We start from the raw sequence: 26,367 nt of genomic DNA, 5'->3' as shown, positions 1-26,367 counted from the left end.
ATGGTCAAATGATTGATTATGAAGGCCTGAAATTGATCTTGGAAGTAAATAAGAAAGAAGATGGATTCTAAAGGTATCATTAGAGATGAAAGCATTAAGATTTGAAAACTTTTTTGCTATGATGGGGATAAAGTATGGAGAAAGGGGACCAGGAAGAACAAGGACTCTAGCATACATGACTAGAAAAGACTAATGTCCTTAACAGAAAAGACACCTAAAGGAGTGGGTGTGTTGCATGTGTATTTTGCAGGGTGGGTGGTCAGCACAGGGCTATGAATTTTGTTAGGTTTTATATATGTTGAATTTGAGTAGATATGAAGATAACCAGAAGAGATGGTTAGCAAAGTGTCAGAAATGCAGAACTGGAAAAAGACAAGACTGATTTAAGATATATCAGCCCTGAGAAGATATTTTAGACCACATCAATGGATACAATAAAAATTATAAAGATATAAATAGAAAATAGGACCAAGAACAAAATCTCAGTGAGTGACTAAAATTAGGAAGTAGAAAGAGGAGGAAATCAAATGCTGTTTATCCCTCAGCAATAATATCAATCGATCATCTGCTTCACCAAGATGGCAGAATGACACTGTTAGTACTTGATAATTTATAATAACACTATTTATTATTCCATTTCTCTTACATTAACAAAAAATATTACTATTTTGCGAATATTTCCAGTAATGCAATTCATCCTCTATCCATGCATAAGATATGTACTCATAAGTGTAAGGTAACATGTTAGGTGTTGGGAGATAAGTAGATTAATAGCATATGGTACCTTTCTTCAAGGAACTTATCCTGAAGGGTGTCAAACATCTCTAGTACATATTTATGAAGCACAATACTCATTCAGATTAAGGTAACTACTACTTAAACTCCTTCTCATCAATAACTTACCCTTGAATAGGACTTTTAGTATTTTTACATACAAATTTTCACATTTATCAACACATTTGATCTTTATAACAACCTTCTTCAGAAAGACAGGCAGGTTTGTTTCCCCATCTGACAGCTTCTTCTGGTCTAACCAGCCACATCCTCATCTCTTAAGAGATCTGTCGGTAGGGGCAGAGTGTTGGTGATGGTAAATGTGGTGCACCTCCAGCTCCCCTTCTTCTTAGGGAATACTGAAAACCTGTGGCTTCCTTGGAAAGGTTTCTCCTATCACTAAACGTCAAATCTTTTCCACAATTCCTGGTCATCAGAGGTGCATGCACTTTCCCTCAGATTTTGTTTGTGGTTTTGTTGATTCAAAATTATATAATATAGAAGCATATTTTAACATTTATTTTCTGCATATAAAGGTGACAAATTCATTATACAACATCTGAGACTACAAAATAGTAATAAGAAAAGCATCAATCACATCAATTTTAATGCCTCTAAAATTGCCACTTAAGAGGCAATTATCATTGGGGCTGGCCCCGTGGCCGAGCGGTTAAGTTCGCGCGCTCCGCTGCAGGCGGCCCAGTGTTTCGTTGGTTCGAATCCTGGGCGCGGACATGACACTGCTCATCAAGCCACGCTGAGGCAGCGTCCCATATGCCACAACTAGAAGGACCCACAACCAAGAATATACAACTATGTACCGGGGGGGCTTTGGGGAGAAAAAGGAAAAAATAAAATCTTTAAAAAAAAAAAAAAAAAAAAAAGAGGCAATTATCATTAAGATTCTGGTGTTATCTATAGCTAGAGCTAGGTCTATATTTCTATCTACATCTATGTATCTATAGTGATGTCATATTTTGCATTCAAATTTGTACCCTACTTTTATCACTTAACATTATTTTATTACTTAATAAAATCATTTTCCCTGTGATACTATTCAATTCCATTCTATAAATGGAACATAATTTACTTCACTATTTCTTACAGAAGAGTTACATTTGAAAGTTTTGTCTGGGAAAGGTGGAGCATAATCTTTATCCATAAGCCTCATTTCTATAGTATTCCATGAAAATAAAGAGATCTTTAAAAAAACATAGGTGAAAAACACTAAAGAGAATATCCACAGCACTATATAATCCCATTAACTCTGAACTTAGCCTACTCACGTTTTTATTAATGATTTGGATAAACGTGTCTGTGGGATATTCTGATCAACTGTGCAGATGGCATGAAACTGGGAGAAATAATAAACATGTTGGATGATGAAATCATAATCCAAAAGGATCAGGCAGGTTGAAATGATGGGCTTAAATGAAAGAAGAGCGCATTTGTAAAAGGATGAATATAAATTTCCATGCTTGAGTTAGAAACGAAAAAAATCAGTAGTATATGACATGAAATGTAATTTAACAGAAAGTTCATGCAAAATAGAAACAAAGAAAGAGACAATGGTATAACGTGACTGACAATAAAGCTAATGTAATTTTTGATGTTTTAATAAAAATACTATGTCCAAAACCAGAAAACTGAACAGTTATTTTCATTTAAACTGTTCAGATCAAATGTGGAGTTTGTTCGGTTCTCTGTTCTGTACCTTAAGAAGGATATTTCAAATGGTCGCCATTTCATAGAGAGTGCTTATGTTGCAAAAAAATCTCAAAATATAACACGCAAAGAGAGCTGAAGATATTAAGGATATTTAGCCAGGAGACAATTATAGTTAATTCTAGAAATTAACTCAATAGCTGTATTAAAATATGTGGAGGGATTTAGGAAAATTAACTTGACTTGTCCTAATAGACTTGTTTTGTGTTCTGTGAAAGCAAAATTAGGACCTAAATAGGTTCTGATACCAGTTCCAATGTGTGTTGTTGGGGGGAAGTTTCCCTATATCAACAAGCAATTCTCGGGACACCAGCTGGGTGTCATACAATTCAACTCAATTCTGACACTATCTACTTGGAGATAGCATCAGATTCCACAGGTTAGGGACTCAGTCCCACAAGATTGCCCTCCATTCAGATGCCAATCGCAAGTCTGGTTACCTGTGCTTCTGACTCGACTGGTTGCAAACTGGAGATTCCAACAATTCCCTCCAACTCAGCATGTCAACTGCAAGTCCAGGTTGTTATCTGTACTTCTGACAGAATGGCTATAAAGCAAAGGTTCCCATGACCCCCACTTTGGGTTCCATTAGTTTTCTAGAAGGGCTCACAGAACTCAGGAAACCCATTTACTCCCTAGATTACCAATTTATTACAAAAGATATGAATCAACAGAGGGATGAAAGATATATATGGCAAGGTCCCGAACAAAGGAACTCTGTCCTCAGGGAGCTTGTGGTCCAGCACGGTGGCACATGGAAGGGTTCTGTTTCCCCAACCTGGAAGCTCTATGAACACTTTCCTTTTGGATTTTTATGGAGGCCTCATTACATGGGCATGGTTGATTACCTCATTGGTCATTGGTGATTGATTCAACATCTAGCACCTCTCCCCTCCCTGGAAATCAGGAGGTGGGACTGAAAGTTACAACCCTCTATTTATGGTCGGTTCCCCTAGGAGCCAGCCCCCATCTTTAGATTCTTTCCAAAAGTCACTTTCATTAACATAAACCCAGTTGTGGTAAAATGGGTTTGTTATGAATAACAAGACATCCATTTCACTTTTAGGGCTCTGAAGCATTTTTCCAGGAACCAAGGACAAGCAACCAAATATTACAACAAAAGATGCTCCCATTATTCTTACTGCTCAGGAAATTCCAAGGTTTTTGGGAACTGTGAGCCAGGAACTGTGGATGAACACCAAATATATATGAGAAATATATTTTGTCATCTAAATGACCAAATTTATATATTTCTTATACATCACAAAATTGCAGGACTAAAGAATGATAGTTATGAAAAGATTAATTTTGGCTCAATACAAGGAATTTGGCTCAATATGTAACAATATATAAAAATAATAATATAAAACAGTTTAAAGTATCTAAAAATAGAATGGGCTGTCCCAATCTACCTCATGACTTTAAGAATTTTCAGTCTCTGGAGCTGTTCAAGCAAAAATCAGATAACTATATAATCATCTACACTCCTCCCCGCACAGTCTCATCTATTCGCATTGCTTAAATTGCCACTATTGATGATTCTAAATATTGATTTCAAGTCTCATCTGTATCCTAAATTCTAGACACTCAGTTACCCCACCCTCCTTGTTGTCTCTCTATCAGTGGTTCTCTACTGGAGGCGATTTTGTCCTTGCCTCAGAGAACACTTGGAAAAGTCTGGGGACATTTTTGGTTGGCACAACCTGAGAGGGGTGGGTACAGGCCAGGGATATTGCTAAACATCCCAAAATGCACAAGGCAGGCCCCCTACAACAAAGAACTATCCAGCACCAAACATCAATAGTACCAAGGTTAAGAAACATTGTTCTACATGCATGTCCAACAGGTTACAAACTGAGCAGGACTAACTCTCAACTCATTATCTCCACTCCACTATCCTACTTTTCCCTTAAAATCTGAAGTCTCCCCTCAATAAAGCTTACTTACTATTCCCTATTATGATTAATGACATCATTAGCTACCCAATCACATGAGCTAGAAATGTCAGTCATCCTTAACTCCTCACTTTCCCTCACCTGTTGATCTACTTCCAAAGTGCCTTTCTAAATCTTCCCCTCCTTTCCATCAATACTGCCACTGACTTAGCTCAGTCTCACACTCTATCCCAACAAGATGTTTGTTCTAATTCATCTTTCACATTGTTGCCACATGGCTTTTTAAAACACAAAAGCAATAGTCCTATTAGCCCACGCAGAAACCACAAGTAAGCCTCCAGGGTCCAATGAATAAAGTTCAAATTCTGAATTGACAGGGAAGGTGCTAAACAGTCTGGCCCCAAGTTCTCTCAACACTTTCATCCCCTACCACTACCTCCTCCCTGTGGATGCTAGATTATAATACTTTTAATGTCCTTCTTAAATACTGAGATTCCATACCTCTAATATTTTTCACTTAGGGATGGAGGAGACAGCAGTGTTCGCATTAAATATGTCCCATTGTATTGCTAACTTTATATGAACATCTAGTATCTTGTTTCTGATAAGGCTTTGAGTAGACCTTCTTAGAATATATCAGGAACTGGAAATGTAAAATGGTCTCTTCCCTACCATAGTGATTACAGCTGTTTTATATATTTGGTAGCAAAAGAAAGACACTAGAAGGTATTTATAGTTTGCTCTGTGATATTTTTTAAATATTTACATTTTATGAATAAATACTTCCAAAGATCAGGAATCCAAAATGCCAGCACATGTTATATTCTCCCACTGTGTATGTTACATTTTCTTTTTATGGAGTATTAAAATTTCTTCAGGGAAGGTTAAAAATGTAATAGTCCTTTGAGGGTAGTATTGAAAGGAAAACAAATATTTGACTCTCTAATGTGTGTAGCCAGGGTGAGATGACTGGACGTACAGATGGTTAAATGTTAAGCATGAAGCTAAGGGAGACCTCATAAAATATATTCAAGTATGCACTGTATTGAAATATATTACAGGTAACACAAATCTCAAAATCTCTTTTAATATGGTGGAAAAAAGAGGCATGTTTTGTGGTGCACAAAACAGTACGCCCGAACCCTTTATATTTGCCTTTGGAATCTGGACTCCTCTATACTGTCACACACTGGTTCACAAACAGTCTCCTCCTCTGTCTTGAAGCTGAGCCCTTCCTAAGTAGACTATGCTGCTGGCAGCCAAAAACAAAGTTAGGTGTTGCAGGGAAGCAGGTCTGGGGTTAGAGCCAAGTCTCTCCAAAGCGGAGAGTTCTCTAAATAATTAAGAGTTGACTGTGATGGCAAAAGTCTTCTTGCAGGTGCAGATGCCTGTATTTTGGAACACAAATAGCCGCTTTAAGATGCCGCCCCTATCCCACCAGGATCACCTGATTTTCACAGTGTTCTAATCTTAGTGGAGCTCTTAACTCAGGGATCTCTTTCCAAACTCTTCCAGGTGTGGGATGGAGCAGACAAGCAGAGAAGACAGGAGAAGGTGTTGCATAGAAATAAAAACAAAATAATAAAAATGTGGCAGGGGATAAAGGCCCTTCTGCTATTTCCCAGGCCTTTATCTGCCTTTAACCACATAATTTGATGAATTACATTCAGATTTAATACCTGAGAATGAGCCTTCATGCATACATTGCTGACATTTTGGGTCATAAGTAGACTACTCTATCAAAATGAAGCTCCAGACATCAATTAAGATATCTGTGTCATCACCGCAGCTTTTTGAAGAAAGCATATTTCCTGGAGTTTTATTGGCTGAAATTCTTTTATTTCTATTAGTCTCCTGCATTCCACATTTATCTTTGTAATAAATTAGTTTCGATATAATTTAATTTGTTATCAGATCCTAAGAAACCATTCCACAACAACAATTTTGGAACACTTCATTCCCTACGGGCCATACAGGAAATTTCCTCAACAATACTTTTTATAATAAAACCCAAATCAGTAATTGATCTGTTTAAGTAGAGTTTTAGGCAAAATTCAACAGAGCAATTTCTCAAGCTCTGCAGTTTGCTTATCAGCAGTAAATGAAAGTTAAAAATTGCAGAGCAATTTTCAAAGTATCATTTTCTGATATCTAGCCTAATAATTATACAAACCTAGATTTTTCATAATCTCCTCAATGTTATGTGGATCATCAAATCAGCTAAACAGTATCCTTTTCTTATTGGTGGAGTTTTTCATATCTCACAAACTCAATACATTATTTCTTTGGCCATTTGTAATTTGTCCAATCTTGCAGTAATGACAAAGGCTGGGGTGACTCTCCACTTTTATTTTACAGAACAATTTCAACATGCAACAGTGAAGTAACCTAAGAAATATATCCACAAAGCTTAAAAAGATGTACTCTAAAAACTATGATGGTACATATGAAAAGTGTCTTTGAAATTGACCTTCAAAATCATAAGCATACATCAGAATAATTTGTTACAATGAATTTTACCCCAAATTTTAATTTTTATTTTAATAAATGGGTACAAATTTGACAAAGCTAGTCTGTAGTGAATCTCATTTCCTGTATGTGAGATGTCCACATAATAAGCTCCCTTTGACACTGGCTAGAAGATTTCACGTAGAAAGTGGCAAGTAACGAGACTCTAGGAACCTTAGCAAACTGAAAAATCCATAAACATGCCAGAATAGAAGGTACTTTGCACAATGATAAGAATGAAAAATACCCAGAAATTTTGGTAACTAGAACTGGGTAGTACAAAACTATATTGTTATTGAGGATATATAAAAAGAACAGAGATAGGGAAAATTTCTAAGCTAAAGGATAGAAGAGGTCTTTACTTTGACGAAAAGTCATTTCTCAGGAACTAGGTGAAACGATCGGCATGATCATTTAGTCAGACAATCCTGGTCTTTTTGGGTTTTTTTCCCAGGTATATTCATAAATATTACCTCCCATCAGGACTGTCATCAGGATTCAATGCACAGCAAATGGGTAGTAATGTTATTGTCACTGTTGCCTACGTATCTCAAGGGCAAGGTTATTCGTTTGCATTATTTATAAACCCATTTAATGTTTGGCACAAAGCTCTGCATATGAATACTACATGCCTAAAGGACAATGATGATAGGTGCCTGAAATTTGCATACAAAATCATGAATACATAAAATCATACTGTAAAGTGCCTTTTTAGGATTCAGCCACCATTTGTTTGTTTTCTGTGTGTGGCTGGTCAACTGTGGAAGGTGAGAAGGCAAGTGGAAAAGGTCAAGAAGTTACAGCTAAAAGAGAATTTAGATAAAACCACAACCAGAGAAAGTGATTTTATTTTATTTATTTATTTATTTATTTATTGAAGAAGATAAGCCCTGAGCTAACTGCTGCCAATCCTCCTCTTTTTACTGAGGAAGACTGGCCCTGAGCTCACATCCATGCCTATCTTCCTCCACTTTATATGTGGGACGCCTACCACAGCATGGCTTGCCAAGCTTTGCCATGTCTGCACCCAGGATCTGAACTGGTGAACTCTGGGCCGCCAAAGCGGAATGTGCGCACTTAACTGCTGCACCACCGGGCCAGCCCTGAGAAAGTGATTTTACAAGCTAGAAATAAGAAGGCAGGGAAAAGGGCTGGCCCTGTGGCATCGTGGTTAAGTTCTCACACTCACTTTAGGGGCCCAGGGTTTGCCCATTCAGATCCTGGACACAGACCCACACATTCCTCATCAAGCCATGCTGTGGCAACGTCCCACATAAAATAACTAGAAGCACTTCCAGCTAAGATATACAGCTATGTAGTGGGACTTTGGGGAGTAAAAAAAAAAAAAAAGAAGAAGAAAGCAGGGAGGCCTGAAAAAGCCCCTCTTGCAGCTCCCTGAAGGTGAAGATGCAGGAGCTGCTCTGGACCCTCTGAAGAAGGAAAACATCAGAATGCACAGGCTAGGGAGGTAACTTGTCTGCAATATTTGCTGAGGAAGATTTTGATAATAACCTTCCAGTATCTAAATAGCACGCATTAAAAGGACAGTGATCAGCTTTTCTCAGTCTCCACTAAGATCAAGCAAGAACATGTGGGCTTATATAGCAGCAGGGGAGATTTTGGAAAGGGTTTAACTAACCCTTAACTAAGAATTTCACAACAATGCAGGTAATGGATTAGCAAGAGAAGATATAACATAGCTTCTTTGAAAGTGCTTTGAAATTGTAGAGATTCCCATTTCATCCCGAAAATCACTGCTCAAGCTCTTCTTTAGCTTTCTAAGATTTTAAGATTATATGTTAAGGGCCAATTCAAAAATATAACTATAGAGAACCTATAGGTTATATTTAACCAGATAAAGCCTAGTAATAAACTAGGAATGTCACTTTCCTATCAGTCAAATATCTAGCTTCCATTAAGTTTATCATTCCGTAACAGATCCATAAAATTAGTAGACGCAACTGAAAATGTTTCTGTAGCTGAAGATACAGCAAGGAATTCAATACCTTCAATAATAATTTTAAAGAAATTAATGTCAGGCAGTTTACTAATTCCTGAGAAAAACAGTTTTGGAGAATATTGGTGTTAGATATTAAAAATGTTTTCTTCATATCCTCTTAAGTAAATCACATCAAATACTCAAGACACAAAAAAAGCAAATATCCTAAAACCTTTGGTATCATTTTAAAGAATTAGTAGTATACATTTACCATAGAGAACTTTTTTAAAGTTATAAAATGTTTCTGTCAAGTACTAAAAATATTGAAAGTAGGAGTTGAAAAGTAATTCACTCAAAAACTGGTTCTTGAGAACCCTCTTTAAACGAGGCAGGAACCCTGTCCTCCAGGAGCTCCTTATGTAGTAGGCAAGGTCAATTTCATCAACTAATATCCAGTATGGAAGGCTGGAAAAATCTAAAGGAAATGCAAAGAAGGTAGAAGCTAATCCTATGATGTCTCACTTAAAAAAAGTCAAATCAAAAATTCAAAGCAGAGTTTTCAGTTTAGGTAGTTTCCAGCCAAGCTCTCCCACAGGAGGAGGGGAGGGGAAGCACAGGCGCAGTCCACTTCCAACCAATATCCAATGACTGCCAAATTTCTATGTGTCATCTTAAACTTCTCATCCTCTCTTCAGCCTCATTTTTCTGGTTGTCTGTATCTCTGGTTGCCATTTAATATATCATCAAAATCACCAAGGAAACTTGTTAAAAACAAAGGCAATGACCCACCTCAGATTCTGAATCTCTTAGCTTCACGTCTGGGAATTTGGATTGTTAACAAGCCTCCTGCCAGTCCCTCAACTCCCAGGGGACTTGCAAACCCTATCAGTGTGAGAGAGTGACATATCTATCAACCTCAATGTTAACACTGAGTCCTAGGACATATTCCTTAGGATCTCAATCTCTATATAATATTCAAATTGATCTTCACAAAAACCCTGTGCAGTGAGAATTACTGTTTCTGTTTTACACAAGAGGAAACTGAAGCTCAAAAAAATGAAATATCATGTCGAGCTATGAGTGCCGCCAGCATGCTGTGTGGACTGCATGGTGGGATGAAAGAGAGAACGGGCCTAGAGGTGAGACTTATATTTGAATCTTGGCAGTGCTACTAAAGCACCCTGATCGTGTCATTCAACCTCTTTGAGCCCCAGATAACCAAGGTAAAATGGTGATTATAATGCTGCCCCTCGTAGGTCGCAGCATATCATGAGCACTCAAAAGATATTAATCCATTTCCATTTGCAACTCTGTTTTCTCTTTGTCATTTCCTTAAGCGTGAAGCCATTTTAAAATGGTTCTTTTGGCCTGTTTACTTCTGAGAAGAAACACATTCCCTCCTTTAACAACCTTATTATTAGATGTTAATTAGTCATCTAAATATGATTATTTAGGAGGTACATCTGTTATGTAAAGCACTATATCAGGTCTGTTTATCAAGGTTAAAATTGGAAAGAATAGGAGAATTTCCAAAATTTGGAGATATTAAACAAAAGCAAAATTGTTAAATAAAATTATGATACAGCCACACAGTGTAATAATATGCAGTCACTAAAATTACAATTTTTAAAGAACTGCTAATGACATAATAAAATAATAGACACAAAACAGGACATAAAATTACATTTATTACACGATTTTAAATTAAAATATGTGTGTGCAAATGCATGTGTGTATATGAACGTATGTACATGCAAAGGCATCAAAAGATAGAAAGGAAATATGCCAAAGTGTTAATAGTTGTTATCTCTGGGTTGAGTAATTATGTCTTACTTTTGTTTTCTTCTTTGTAGTTTGTCTGTGTTTTACACATTTTCTACAAAATTATGTGTACATTTTATAGTGAGAAAAAGTAAACATCAAATAAAATAAAATCATTTATAAATAAAACATTTACAAATAAAACAAAACAAATAAAGAATGCTGCAAAGTATTAAAATGGGCCATGCTATCATTTGCTTCTTTTTATTCTGAGATCCATAACAGGAATGTATTTGTTTCCTACAAGGGTTTCTTCAGTTTCTATTATACCCAACATTGTAAAATGCGCAGTGAAAGATAAAGATCCTCTCAGATTACACACATTAGAAGTTTTTCTCTGACCATATTTGGCTTCCACTGGAATTCTACGAAAATATCTGCAACAGAAGGCTCTGAAGTCAGGGAACAAACTGTTCTTAACGGTGTGGGGTAATTTCTCATTTACATGGGAATCAGCCTTCCCAACAGAAAATCGCAGTATCCCCATCCCAGCATTTGGTACGAGTCTACTCTCTCCTAGGCACTGTTTTAGGCCTTTTACGTTCATTATTCTTCTCTCTGTGACTTTTGGCAAGTAACTTAACATTTCTGTGCCTCTATTTCTTACATAAAATAGAATGATAATAGTACTGACTTGATAAGGTATTTTTTTTTTGAGGATTAGCTCAGTTAATATTTAGAAAGCCCATGAGAAAATGACCATAGTATAATAATAATAATAGGTATTATTTTTAACCTTAACAACCACCTTCAAGAGGCATGTATACAATTGCCCCAGATAGTGGATGAAGGCACTGAAACAGAGTTTATTTACTTCTCACCTTATAAGTGGCACTGAGAGTCAAACGGAACTTTTACTGACATCAAAGCCCATGCATAGTCATTAAACCATCATGCAACAGACAACATTCATAAATATTCACAAACCTTTTGTAAACCAGACACAGACACTGAGCAATATTGGGCAAGACTCAGCTCTTGCCTTTAGTCTAGTGAGGAGGGCAGGCAGATCTTCAAGCAGTAAATGTGAACGCAAGGATGAGAATATGAGGCCATAACGGCAGAGAGAAAGGTGCCAAGAGTATTCTAGAGATTGGGGCAAAGCTACCTGGAGGAAGCCAGCACCACAGCAGAGATCTGAAGAATGAGTCGGAGTGAGCCGGCAAGCCGGTGAGGAACAACAAGCAGTTGGCATTTGCTTCCTTGTGTTCTGTGCTGGAACTCTGGAGCTGCCAACACTAACTTCATGCCAGGTGACAAATGATCTGAGTGCCCACAGCTGCAGCTGCCGCTTTATACCCTCTCCCTCCTACTTCCATCGTTAATGAGCCCGAGACCAGAAAAGAATACATCTTAGTAACCAAGAGCTCTTCTGTTAGCCTTTGGTCCAAAGATACAAGAGAAGTTCTCCACTCCTGTTAATAATACAGCCACAGATCCTTTGTTATTTTCTACTAGCACTTGCTAAAATAAAACTCTGCTGCTACTAACTCTCATTTTTATGTATCTGGGTGGCAGAGTGTTATATGTTCATAAATATATTCGTTATAAAAAAATACATGTTTCACCCCCCAGGAACAGCTCTAAAGCATATCAGTGCCCCCAAGGTTCCTTAAGGTTAATTCTTGCTACTAGGAACTCTTCTGATGTGCCCTAACTTTCAGCAGTTCTGACTTTGGAATATTCTACCTGCAGTTACAAAATACCCCAGAGACACAGGTGTGCCAGAAGGTATCTATTCCAGATGTAAATAGCTTTACCGAGTGGCGGCAAGTTTTGTGCCTTTAGAGACATCTCCATATTTCAAATATTATTTTTAAAACAGATGTCTCATTTCAAACAGTTGATTTGAGGAGAAGGAACTTTGTCCTTCTGTCGTGGTGTGTCAGGCGTAACATTCCCCGTATATGGAGCCTCTAGAAAGTCTTCCATTTTGCCCCTTACAAGTCACTAGTCTGTGACTACATCTACTTAAGTGAATGTGTAAAAAAATAAGAATTTAATCTTTATTTAATTGTCAACAAACAAACCAACTTCAGTGCTGTTTGTGGCTGGCAGTGTGTTTAGTATAGTAACAGGGAGATTCAAAGGAAGCACAGAAATTGTTTCCTTCCTTTAAGGAGTTTACAGTGTGATTGGAAAGGCTAAGAATCATGTTAAACTGATTCAGTGACACTCACTCTGGACAACAGTGACATCGGGACACCAGAGGAAGAAGAAAAGTTTTTCTACACTAAGAAAGAGTAGAATATGCCATCCAGCAGTGGAAAATTTCCATTATTTGTGTATATTTTGCATTTGTGTATTTTTGAATGCCTAGCCTTCCGGAGAACAAAGAAAAGCCCCCAGTACTTTTTCTAAGGCATTATATTTGTATCTTTCAAACGATCGGTTAAAGAAAATCATATGCTCTCCTGAAACAAGTATTTAAAAACGTAAGTTAGAGAATCTTGATCAAACTAGCTCCAGTCTATAAAGAAAAGTCTATTTCAACTGTTACAGGAAACAACAGCTTTAAGTCAACCACTAGGGGGAAAAGCCTGCAGTACACACTGCAGTATATTTCTCTGAAACTGAATATCCAGCTTTATTTGAAGAAGCTATGCTTCCCCTAATCCATTAGTCCCCAGGCCACACCATGCCCCAGGGCTTAGAATAAGGTGAAAGTCTTGGGTCACTATGTCTTGCTACCTCCTCTCACGTGGGCTAAAATACAGCACTCACAGCAGGTCCAGCAGGATGGAGACCAGGACTGGTGGGGAAATTTGTCATACTGACACTGAGGAGAGAAAAAGCCTGACTCTGCGCAGATCAGCTCAAAGTGAAACAAATCCTGCATCCTCAGTTTAACCAACACATATAAACCCCATCAACATATATTCTTAAACTGAGAAATTCCAAACTTGTATATTTTTAGATGAATTATATGAAACTAAATTAAGATATATAAATCATCATTACAGAGGAAAGGTCTCTCTTGGGCAAAAGGGGAAACTCCAGGTGTGTGTTTATTTTTTAATGTTGTTGGTTCAATGACATTGTTTATTTGGCCTTATTATTTGTAAGACACTGTACATTCACTTATAATTTAGTTGAGTGACCGACATTTATAAGCTCCTTTAAAATTTCTGCTTATTTTTATTTACTATCATCCTTTCGAATGACAAAAAATTATTTCTTCACTAATTTCTTCACGTATTGCCTGCTGCTGTCCATAAAAGACAGAGACGTCATTACACAGGGACAGAGAAAAGGACTGCCTCCGTATATGGGGGCTGGGTCCCCAAGCATGCCACCTCAGTACCCCGCAAAGCTACGGAAGCAAATGGCAAAGGATCTCTCAAGTGACCACTTTGCAGCCCCAGAATTATAGAGGCTCTAGAGAGTTTGACCTAAATTAAGTGGAGACAACCAAATATTTGAAGCATTCATGTAAAGAGGTAAACATATATTACAAGGTGCAAAGGCATTCCTCAAACTCTCCCACTGTTTCCCCGAACTTATTTGTTTAACTGCGTTACATATCCACTCTATGTCTACTGTACAGACATGAAGATGAACTGGTGAATTCTGTCTGAATAATTACGCAGTTCAGAATTATCTTACTAACCCTTTTAAAAATGTGAAGGCAAGACTATTCATGTAAGAGGTCAAAAACAGAGTAAGATTAAACCTCAATAGTGGCTATTCTAGGGAACTTGCTTTGCATTACCTGAGCCATAAAGACATAGCTCCCAAGATTTGGTAAATTTTGAGGCTGTCAATCATTGATGAGTATTAGGAAAACTAAATGCAAATAACATAGAATCCTGGCCTTATGCCCATTTTCCATTCATTCATTCATATGGTAGATAAATATTTTTCAAGAAATTTCCAGGTTCTGTGGATATAATACTGAAAAAGACTTCCATGTCTTGGAATTTCATTTAAATGTGATAGGTATACAATGAATAGATTATATTTTTTTAAAAACTTCATACTGGTTCTCACTATCATGCACAGCACTCAGTGTTTCTAAAAGAGTACTGAATGCCTATACTGTTAGTGGCACCAGGAATGAACTAATGATGAAATCCAGAATTTTCAGCCTGATATTCAAGACCATCTCCAACACTGCCCACCTACCTCTATAATATTATTCCTTACTGCTCACATCTGAAACCAATGATGAAGGCAGTACCAACACAAACTAAATATCTGACTGGACATTATCATCTTCACTCAGCAAAATCATTCTTTCCACCCCTCCGAGAAGAGTGCCTTCCAATATGAAGCCCTTACTAAAGCCCTTAAATCAGATTTCTCCCTCCATTTAGATGCTATACGCCTTGTGTATTCTCCTCTCTAACATTTATTTTGATTTGTATTTTACTGTATACTCATGTTCATGAATACGCCAATCCTAGTCACTTGACTGGCAACTTTTTGAGGGCAGGGACTGTTTCTAACTTCTCTTGGTATCCTAGGCTTGATTTAGCATACTATCTTACATAGTTAGCTCTCAATTCATACTTCTTAAGGCGAATTGTGTTATATTTGCTTATGTGCAATGGCAGAACATAAAATTCAGTGTCTGCTTCATGCACACATCTGTTATCAGGGAATACATACAAGTTTATAAGTAGTCTAACTTATAGGCTAGTTTTAGAGTAACAATACTAAGAGTAAAATCTCAGTCTCTGCTATTTCCAATTTAGTTCTGAACTTCTGAATCTTTCAATTTCTGGCTAGTTTCTAACGTAAACTCCTGGTCAGAGCTCTTGTGGATTCCAGCTACAGTAACTTCAAGTCCAGGGAACCTATATTTATATATCTGTGCATCCCATTTTGATATAACCACTTTGGCCAATATTTTATGCTCCAAATATAAAAAACAACCTTTCCTCAGTATTTAAAAGCATAGAAAACTAAGTGCATAATTGAATGAAACTTAGGACATTTAAAATATAACACTGAAACAAGTACATTCTTTAAATTCTGATTTATTATTTTGGCAATAGATAATCTACATACTAAGTTATCTAGATAGAAATATTATGTGTGAAAGTGCAAAAATCCATCCACATCCAACACAAGCATTTTTATAATTGTGCAATAATTCTGAATCTGGGTCACATATACATGTGACTATCTACACATACACAACACACATTCCCATGGCATATTAGACCATACAAAATGTATGTACACAAGATATGTATTTTTCATCATTAGTGTTTTCATAGCTACACAACATTCTTTCTGTCACACAGATGTGAAAATCATTCATATTTTATAGGTGTGATTATGTCTACACCTACAGGTAAAAATGATTGATTATCTAGTCCAGGGTAGTTAAACATATTTTTTTGGCTATTGTCTTTAAAAGTCATATCTGGTAAAACTACATGGTAATATGATTTAGGTTTACTTTCTTTCTTTCTTTCTTTTTCTCTAACAAAGAAACATAAAAGTATTACGGTGCCATTATCGTGTGTTTCTTTAGACCATTACTAAGGTCATATTTATATCAATAAACAATATTCTGTAAAGCTTTAATTATATCACGTTGGAAAATTAAAGAAAGATTGTGACTTCAAGCCCCCATGATCTAGGTGAGAATGAAATGAGGGTATACACGTAGGCACAATTCAGGACACAGAACGTTTGGTACACAAAGAATGATCAGACGGGTTCCTACCCAGCACAATTCCATTCAGTAGTTTCTCATGCACGTACCAGCTCAGCTGCCCACGATCCACGCTGCTTTTAAATACTACAAAGCAATTTACACTCCAACTGCCGCCCGCTTAAGTTCTTCCTTTTGCTCTCAGAAATGGAAATACTTGGACACTGAGTGATGCCCTGTTGCAGCTGCCTCCCAGAGTCCTTCAGCAACTCACCTCGGAGCCGCGCTGGGTTAAGCCCTGCCGCTCCAAGCTCATTCTCCTCAGCAGCTGGCAACTGGTCGGCCGCTGGGCGGAGAGAACGAGCACCAGGGCGCCATCTGGAGGCGCATCGAAGAGGCTGCAGCAAACTTAGAACAACTAGGTGCAACAAGAACGGTCAGCAAATTCTTTGTTAGATGAGCATAATGTTCTTATTTACACTTTTTTGTGCAGACCAAAAAAAGCAAGAAAGCCTCATTCTGTTGCCTACGAATGTTCTATTTCTTTCATATTTCACAATAAAGTAAAATCTGTGATCTCATATACGTACAAATAAGGGATAGCAAGTTAATTTTCTACTTCTTGACTCATCTCCAAGGAAAATAATGAACACTAGCTACTATCAGAACTTTCCAGGATTGGGGTATTTAATTCAACTCAAAGGTAGCCTTCCAAAAGAGAAGTATTATGCCTCTGAACCAACACAATCCAAGTGTGTTAAATATGCTCTGCTGCTTTAAAATATTACAAACCTTACCTCTGGAAATGTTTAGTGTGTTCCTTATCAATGCATTATACTGACTGGAGTATGAGAATACCGTAAAACGGTTTCAGTTATAGTTAGTGTGATAAGGTGTTCATATACCTTTAATATTTCAACAAAAGCCCCTTGAAGTAATTTCCCTCTAAATATCTCTCTAAGCTTCTTTCCATTAAAGAGGATAATTTGTATACCTGAAGAAGATATAAGTTTAATTAATTAATAGAATAGAACACTTAAAGGCTTGTATACTGTGAAATGCATTTAGAAATGTGATTATTGGATGTTTCATTATTCCCTACAGATCAAAATGAATGTGCATCGCTGTCCCAGCCCCCACCCTCTTCCTACTTTCTGCTTGCATCAAGATCTATGATTTCACTTTTCCTTTAAAATTAAAATTTGACTTTGAAACTATTTAACAAGGGACCCATCTACAGTGACTGTATATTTTTCCAGGCAAATGTGGACCATAGCTTGATTATATCCTCTGTGGGGCCCCTTTGAGAAAGAGAAATTCTTAATTAGTTCAATTTCAAATCAGTGTTTGAGAATTTCTGGCAAGATAAACACAGAAATTTGTTTCATCAATATTTCACCTCAACTTTTTATTTCCATGTGTATGGTAAATGAACATATTGGTTTTTCCAACACATACCATTAAACATATTCTAAAGAAAAGTATGATTTTTTCTTTTAAATAGACTCTATATACAAAATATTCATATATTTCAATATTTAAATAGACTCTCTCTATATACAAAATATTCAAAACATAATTTTTATGAGTTGGTAAAGTCTGAAAATTTGTGTGCTGGTGGGATTAAAAATAATGTTAACTCTTCAAGTCTCTATACCTTCAACTCCTAGCATTGTGGAACGTGAAAGCATTAGTTTACTAACTGACTCCTAAATTATATGACTTATGCTGCACTATGGTTAGCGTTGTATAGAACTTCTTAGAAATACAAGACGCTCAAATATACAGTTTAAGAATGCAAGCAGAATAAATAGCATTTAGAAACTTATAAATAATAAAGTAACAAACACTGACCAAACACAGGTATGTCCAACTTTTACCAAGTAAAATTTGACATATGAACACTTAAATGTAACACACAGATAAATTAGGGGATAAAGTTTCCCACTATAAATATCTTGGCCTTACAAAATCATTCTTTAAGTAAAAACCCCCAAGAATTTCAAGAATGATTTTATTGAAAAAAATAGTCACATGCATAAAGAAACAAAAAAAAAATGAGACATTAAGGAGAGGAGTAGACGTGAATTTCACAGCCAAAGACACTGTGTCTATGCTCATCAGAACCAAAACGATAGGAGTTGATGCTACATGAAAAGGAGATGATTATGTGGCTAGGGGAGGGAGAAAAGTCTTATGGCCATGTGTTGTCCCATGAAAGAAAGTCTAATAGTAGTCTTAAGACACTAAGAGAAAATATAGGAAAAGAGTAAATCACCAAATAGAAGTATACTAAGGAAGTGGAGTAAATTATTTCTATTTCCACAATTTAGCCTGTAAAACTCAAAGAAAGCAAAAATATCCATGTCAAAGTCACTCGATGGGGTCTAATGAAGTAAAATAACATGGGGACTGAAAATATCTATTCTTTACAATCAACTAGAATAAAGGATCTGTGTTGTATTCTATTGCTACATAACAAATTACCACAACCTTAGTGGATTAAAACAAGGCACATTTATTATCTCAGTTTCTGTAGGTCAGCAGTCCTGGCATGACTTACATGAGTCCTCTGCTCAGAGTCTTATGAGGCTTCAATCTAGGTGTCATTTGGGCTCTGTACTTATCTGGAGACTTAGTTGGAGAAGAATGTGTGTCTTACAACAACCAGGTTGTTGGCAGAATTCATTTCCTTGGCTTCTTCAAGGCTACCAGGAGAATATGTCTTCATTTCAGGGAGGGCACCAGTCTTTTTTTTAAGGACTTTCACCTGATGAAGTCAGGCTGACCCAGAATAATCTCCCTTTCAAACTCAAAATCAACTGGTTTGGGACTTTAATTACCTCTGCAAAATCCCTTCACTTTTTCCATTTTATATTGGGTAGAAGCAAGTCACAGTTTCCACCCACACTAAACTAAAGAAGAGGGTACTATGCAAGGGTGTGACATATTAGGGGGTCACCTTAGGGTGTGTCCATGACAGGATCTATGTAAAGACACATGGGATTTCTTGCTTGACGTTCAAAAAAAATGGTGGAACTGCCTGGGTAGAATGGGAGGACAGGGGCATTTTGTTGTCTTTACGATCAAGGAAGAGCCATGGATATATTTATCACAGAAGTTTTGTAGATGCATAGTTATATCTAACAAAGAAATATAACAGAGAAAAATCAGAGAAGTCATTTGTTCAGGACGGAACATGGAGGCAGAAGGTAGGTGCATTGAATGGAGGAGTGATGTCAGACTCATGAGCAGGATTCGGAACAATGAAGAGCATTGATGCCGATGTGGCTGCAGTGGCTTTATGTACTGGACATGTTTTTGTTTCCTGGCTGCCTGCCCACAGCCTCCTACACCTAATCATCCATGCTCTGAAGTGGTTCAGCCTTATTAGACCAGGAGTATATACCTGACCCAAAAGGACACATCCATAGACTGGCCAGAAACTTATTGTTTGTGTGGTGTTACTGGAAAAAATAAGCATGTCCAATTAGATTTTCAGGAATTCAAATTAAAGTAAAAGAGAGAAGTTGCCAGTTGGTGGAGAATATCGCAGCTGAAAGGCCATGTAGCAATTATGAGCTGTGTGCTAGCTGATGCAGAGAAAGCAGTTTAGCAGAAAGAAAAAAACAATGATGCAGACTCAAAAAGAAGTAGAAATTAGAGAGAACATTGATTCATTTAATTCCTCTACTACGTTAGTTCCTGTTATGTGTTGGGCACTGTTCTAGGTGCCAGGAATGCCCCCAATGAGTAAATTGAAGTTTGTGTTCTCATGAAGCTTATTCTTGTAGTGGAAGATAGTAAATATGCACAAGCATGTAAACTATATTTCAATAGGTGAGAAAAATGTGGGAATGAAAATAAAGTAGGGCATGAAGTTTAAAACTCATGAGGGAATTGCTACTTAGGGTAGCACGGTCAGGGATACCCATTTGATCATTTTGATCATGTATCCTTTGAATAGAAACCTGAATGCAGTGAAGATGCCAGCCATGCTGATATTTGCGGAAAGGATGTTCTGGGCAGAGTGAACGGTAGTTGAAAAGATTCTGGGATAAGTGTGTGCTGGGTGAGTCAAAGGAACAGCAAGGGAGGAAATAAGTCTGGTATAGTGGGAGCAAGACAGTGAGTGACAGGGTATGAAGTCAGATATGGAGTGAGCAGGAAGAACACATGGGGCTTGTGAACCTGTGTCAGAACGCTTGTTTTACCTAGAGAGATGGGACGCCACTGGAGGGTTACTCGAAGATAATATCAAACTTACATTTTTAGAATCACTCTTGCTGCTGTAGAGAACAGATGGGAAGTGAGGGAGGTGACAGCGAGACCATGTGGACCCTGAGAGAGACAAAGTGTGGCCTAATTTCCAATTATGTTTCCCAGGAGGTCTGGCTGTACTTGTTTCAGTCCTTGAATTTCCGTGAAATAATGCTGTAAATCCTTTTTAAAAATTCCTCCTTTTCTTAAACTAGATTGCCAAAAATTCTAAGGAACACTAAAAGTGTTCAAGTCTTTGTTACTTTAGATTTTTATATATTTTGGCATAAGAGCTAAAAGGCAGTAGAATTTAAAAAACGTATTATCTTTTTATAAATGATAGGAAGTGCTTGCACATAGGGAGTTGATGTCAGCCTATTGTTGAACAGAGTTATCTTCCCAGGGTATTGGTTTAAGCCCACAGAAAAAGGTGAGTTCCCACAGATTATCTATCTGATCCTTTGTGACATGAGTGTTTCAAGAGTTTTCAACTCAATGAATATCATCATCCAATATCAACAAAAAGGATATTGAAGATGCATAGTTCAATTTTAATATCTCATGGATAACTATTTTTTCTGATATACTATAGAATGTTTGAAACTCGGTATGCCTCTCCTTCTAGAGACAAAACAATTTTTGCTGACAAAACAATTCAAAGATTTTGTAAGGAATCCATTAATTTCCAATTTTGTATCCTCCCAAACCACATGCATACAAAGATACACACACACATATGTATCATTTGCCTATGTGAAGGCATATTTTGGCTACTTTTCACAGCATTTCAAATGAAATATTACAAAATCAAACATAAAGTGTTTCAAGATGGAAGAGGGGGAGGCAGGGTTAGAAACACTCTGTCACTGTCTTAATCACGTAAGACATTTCACCACTACCTCTTCAATGAAAATATCCAACTAGACAAAGAAATAAGAAAATTAGTTTTAGGTCAGATTAGCCTTTGAAAATATTAAGGGTGCAACACTACATATACATGTTCAAATATGCAAATACTATTTATTTTTTATTCATATTTTCAGTGAAGCTTTATAGGAGGTGTTTGATGATATTTTTGGAAAGGGGTAAATTTATAGCATCATAAATTTGAGAGCATCACATTATTTGAAAATTTTTCCATGATTAACAAACAGTGATTGGTATCTTAGCTATGCCGCATATATTTATTAATTTTTTCTTCTTGTTATTTAGAAGATTTGCTAAAAATAACACTTGTAATAAACATTTTCCCACTCACCAAATTCTTAACATCACTACCATCACAGGGAATAAAATTCAGACAATTTACCTGTGAAAGAAGAGTATTTTGTTGGATATGATAGAAAAAAACTGGCACCCATGGAATCATATATTTTTCTTTAGTTACCCAAATATGAAAAGAATATGCAAAACATCAATTTCAATACTCAAAAGACAGAGTTACAGATATGGGAATCACTAAACATTAATTATAACAACACAGAAATGTGAAGGGAGATTTAGACAGAACATAAAGGGTAGAAGAAGCTATGTGCCTAAGTAACTCGGCAGAGTGGTATAAGGAATGCAGTCAATTCAAGGAAACTTTACTTTTTTGGATTTAAGTCACTTTAGGAATTGCTGACATTCAGATATATATTCAATGTTTCATATCATTCCTGTTCTATCTTTAAATGCAAGGTTGTACATAAGATTTCCATTATCTCTGAATTCCAGCACGCAGTCATATTAAAGCCTTTTATCTTGTCCCATGGTTGATGGGGAAAGAATTTTTCATTGGGCTTTATATTGAAATCAGCCTCATTTAAAAATATCCATTTCGTATTCATTTCTCGAATAGCTTTCAAAAATTCAAAGACCATGGGAAATTTGATTTGATTTATAAACATCTACGTGTACTGTTTAGGCTCTTTGACCTCTTTAGCTGATGCCGATACTATTCCTTTATGATGCTGTAGTTTATTTTAAATTTGTAGATTAAGAGGACACATACAGAACTTGAAATGTGGTGCCAAAGGGATTTCCATGAAAATTAGTTAAAACAGTTTGAATATTTCTGAAATAACTTTCACACACTATCGTGCCTTCTAACATTTTGTCACTTTAGTCGTTACTACAAATTCTATAGTTTCCTGGCTTCAATTATCTTATCAATTTAAATGACTCCATCTCTAGCCCCAAACCTTCTCTTGAAGACTGCTCTGCATTTCTACCTGCCAGATGAGTTTCTCTACATAAATATAAACCTAACTCAAATACGTAGGAAGTTCATTGACTTAGATTTTTAAACAAATCCTCAAGGGGTAACTAAGACAAACTAAGGAGAAGTAGAAAAAAAAATTTTTTTCAGTTTGCTTATAAAATTTTTTATCTGTTAGATTTCTCCAAAAATAAAATGGGCTGCCCTGAAATGTACTAAGCTCCACATTATAGGCAATATTAAAGCATAGTCTGGATAACAACTTGGCAAGGGATGGTGAAGTAGGGATCCGAATATCACATAACTGGTCAGACTAGATAATCTTTCAAGTCTCTCAATTCTGAGACTCTATGAGATTATAAAATGATGCTCATTCCCTTTTCTCATCATACATTTTCTTAAGAAAAACTTCCTTCACTGCTAAAACTTACGTGATTTACCTCTTTCCACTACATATAACACCTATTCTTTATTTCCTGGTGTATTATGCAACAATTTAATGCTTTTAAAAAATATATATTTGATTAATTTGTCCTTATCTTGGTTTTTTAGGGTTTTTGTTTTCCTCTCAGTAGTTTTAATCTTAAAATCTACCATCTATTAACCCTGATGAACTTTAGAAAATCTCTTTTCAAGGAAACAATAACTTTCTATGCTTAAGCCAGACTACAAATAAAATTTGGAAGCTTTGTTCATATTGGATAAATTATCTGGGCATCCTAAAATAGTTCACTTAACCTTTGAGATTAAAACACGTGTTTAATTAAAAAATAAACTGACGGTTCATTTAGTGGATGCCTACAAAGTGCTTCTAAATGTTTTAGTGAAACAGCATAGAAAAGATCAATGTCTAATTGAAATCTTGTAACTACTTCTCCATATTTATAGCTTGTTAGTTATGATGATCATGCAGCTATCACCCACAAATCTACGTTGACTCACTAAATTTTACAGGGTGCTTTTGGAAAAGCAAAGTTATCAATGGCTTTGGAACTTTTTCTACATGATAAATGTTTCTTCTATGGTGGTATAGGAAGATATATACAAACAAACATTTAAGTAAGTACACATCCCTCAGTCTGAATTGTTCCATCCTGTGAACTCTTTCAATAAATACTAACAAGCCTTCAAACAGAACAAGACTGAAAACATTTCTGTTTTACCACATTTTTATTTGCTTAATGTTTTGCAAGCTAAATTCCTATTTATAAAATCATGCGTGTAACTATATTTTCAATTGTTTCAACAGTGGTAGCAAAAGTTAATCAAATGAGGACAGAATTAGCTTTTTGATAACTATCAAAAATGTAGTTTGTTGGCTTAAAAATTATTTGGAATGGACCAAGAAAAAAAGAGGTAGGCTTCACGAATGTTTGTGCAATAGTTAAAAACAGATGAAATACAATATAGAGATGACTTAGGTATGCAATACATAATCATAAATTGCTGCAGAGTTTGGAATTTCTTGGCTGAATGCTCCATTATACCACAAAGTTTCTAGTATGACTTCAATTACTATTAAATCTTTCAAAAGACGTATTTATTTATTTTACTTAAATCAGAGTAAGTAAATATATACTAGACAGAAAAATATGCCTACTTTATTCATTTTAATACCATTGTCTGTCTCTGGAAAATGACAAAGTACTTAAAAGGAAACTATAAAATACTGTAATGTCTTTGTAACTAAAAATACGTATGTCAATCAGAAATATGAACATATTTAATCTTCGTTGAACTGAAAATTACATTCCGTATGGTATTTCTATGTTTTCCTTTTATCCATTCTGCATCATCAGTAACAAACAGTTTTTTCATGAGATTTCTTGCTTTCCGCAATGTAAATTATGTTTGATTAAAATGAAACTATGGCTGTGTAAATACCTTTGCAGAATGCACTAAAAAGTCACAACACAGAATCACTCAAAGGTCCATTACAATCACCCCGCAACATTTTTATCTGGCCTGAGATATCTGTGTTGGAAGTACTCACTTTTCACACTAACAGTCTATCCTAGCTTTTCAGTCTTCTGTGGTTCCCTAGTACCATTAGGCCATACCAACACCTGTTCAGAGTAAACATATTAACATATTCAGAGTCTTCTCATTAACAAATAGCCTTGAAAATCATGTAAAATGAAAACAGTTCCAAAAAGTTAAAGATTCACCTATTTTAGGAATGATGTTGCCTGATTTCTTTCAGGGTTACTCTAATATCCTCCAGCCCTGAGGCTCAGGGGCATGTGTGTGATTTTACACTTGCCCACATAGAATATGGTGTACTCAGGAGTGATTCTTCTCGAATTGAGCAACCACCTGAAAAGGCCAAAAACATCTCTGTGACTCATCAGCCTACTGATGTAGCTTAGTTTCTCCTAAATCAGCCTGATTTGTTATAGGGATGGACATTTTTTGCAACTTTTCCTGGATATACCTCTTTAAAACTCATTTTGGAGACCTAGTGAATGAAAAACCCAAGACAAACGTACTTTTCACATCCATGTCTTCACATATGTAAAACTCACACGGAAGCATTTATTATCCAAGAAAACACCAAGGAGAGGTTTGGAATTTGTGCCAATAGATCTGAAAAGCCATATTTAAAAGAATAGGTTTTGATGTTGTTGTGCTTTTATCATTTTCTAGGTCCTTGTAGATACCTTGTTAATCTAAATAATCTTAAAGAACACTGAGTATTTTGGAGAACAAATTGAAACATCATAAGTATGCTAGTTTTAAAAAAGCAATCTAAACTCACACCATGGATCACCAATACAGTTGCCATACTGAATTTGGCTAAAATCTATATAAAATCAAAAAAAAAAAAATCCACAGGCCACTGGTTTTCACTATGACCAGTTCCATCCCCTTTCCTCTTTTAATGAAGGTAACATGGAGGACTTGTGGTATTATATGCATATAATATTGAGTGACAATGGCATAACATAAGAGAGAGAAAGTCCATTAACTAAAGGCTAAAAGCACATCTCCAGGCCTGTTTCTCAAAGGTTTTCATACGTAAATCAAAAGAGAGTACTGTCTCTTTGAACGGGTTGAGTTAGAGTTCCTTTGAAAGCTTTTGAAAATCAGGCTGAGTTCATTTTACATCTACAATTATAATAGCTACACAACTTCTCTTGTCCTGGACAATTTATTGCATTCACTTCGGGAAGGAATGGCAAGAGATACAGAGATGATTCCCAGACTACCTCCTGTTCAGTTTGGGAGTTAGTGGAAGACCGCCCTCTCTCCAACACAGTCGCTGATGAAAGGGATCTATTAAAAAGAACTGCGTTGGTTTACACTGCAGATTGAATGGAGCACTAAATGACTGCATTAGCATGACTGCAGTGGGGGTAATGGTCGCATCCAGTGGGTATATAATGTTGTTATAATACTTTCACATATGTGCAATAATTGTTCAAGGGTCTTTTTAATTTGTCACGAAATCGTACCCAAATGCCCCTCACCCTACAGTTTTATTTTCCTCCCTATTAGCAAGTGTAAACAGATGAGGAAATATGTGTACTTTCAAACTGTCACCTATGCATCATGAAGGTGGGGGGCTACTGCAAATCTCTTGGAAACCGCTTCCAGGAGGCGTTTAGCGATACCGCCCACCAATACGGCTTAGACG

The 26,367-nt window shown here is 36.4% G+C and overlaps 1 long non-coding RNA gene across 2 annotated transcripts in view; it reads right to left on the bottom strand.

Annotated features, from left to right (window-relative positions):
* The window catches only part of LOC111768980 (uncharacterized), a 300,357-nt gene extending 283,757 nt beyond the window's left edge, over positions 1-16,600 (bottom strand). Inside the window, exon 1 of one of the 2 annotated variants that reach the window (XR_002801657.2) lies at positions 16,381-16,600. This is a non-coding gene — a long non-coding RNA (uncharacterized lncRNA). Of the gene's footprint in view, positions 1-11,770; positions 11,930-16,380 lie in introns of those variants that run through there. The other variant, XR_011428737.1, reaches the window with a different exon arrangement.
* Between the last annotated feature and the right edge of the window lie 9,767 nt (positions 16,601-26,367).

This window comes from Equus caballus, chromosome 19 (genome assembly GCF_041296265.1).
Source record: "Equus caballus isolate H_3958 breed thoroughbred chromosome 19, TB-T2T, whole genome shotgun sequence".
NCBI lineage: Eukaryota > Metazoa > Chordata > Mammalia > Perissodactyla > Equidae > Equus > Equus caballus.
The sequence above is the reverse complement of the archived record's forward strand: the minus strand, read 5'-3'. Positions and strand labels throughout refer to the sequence as shown.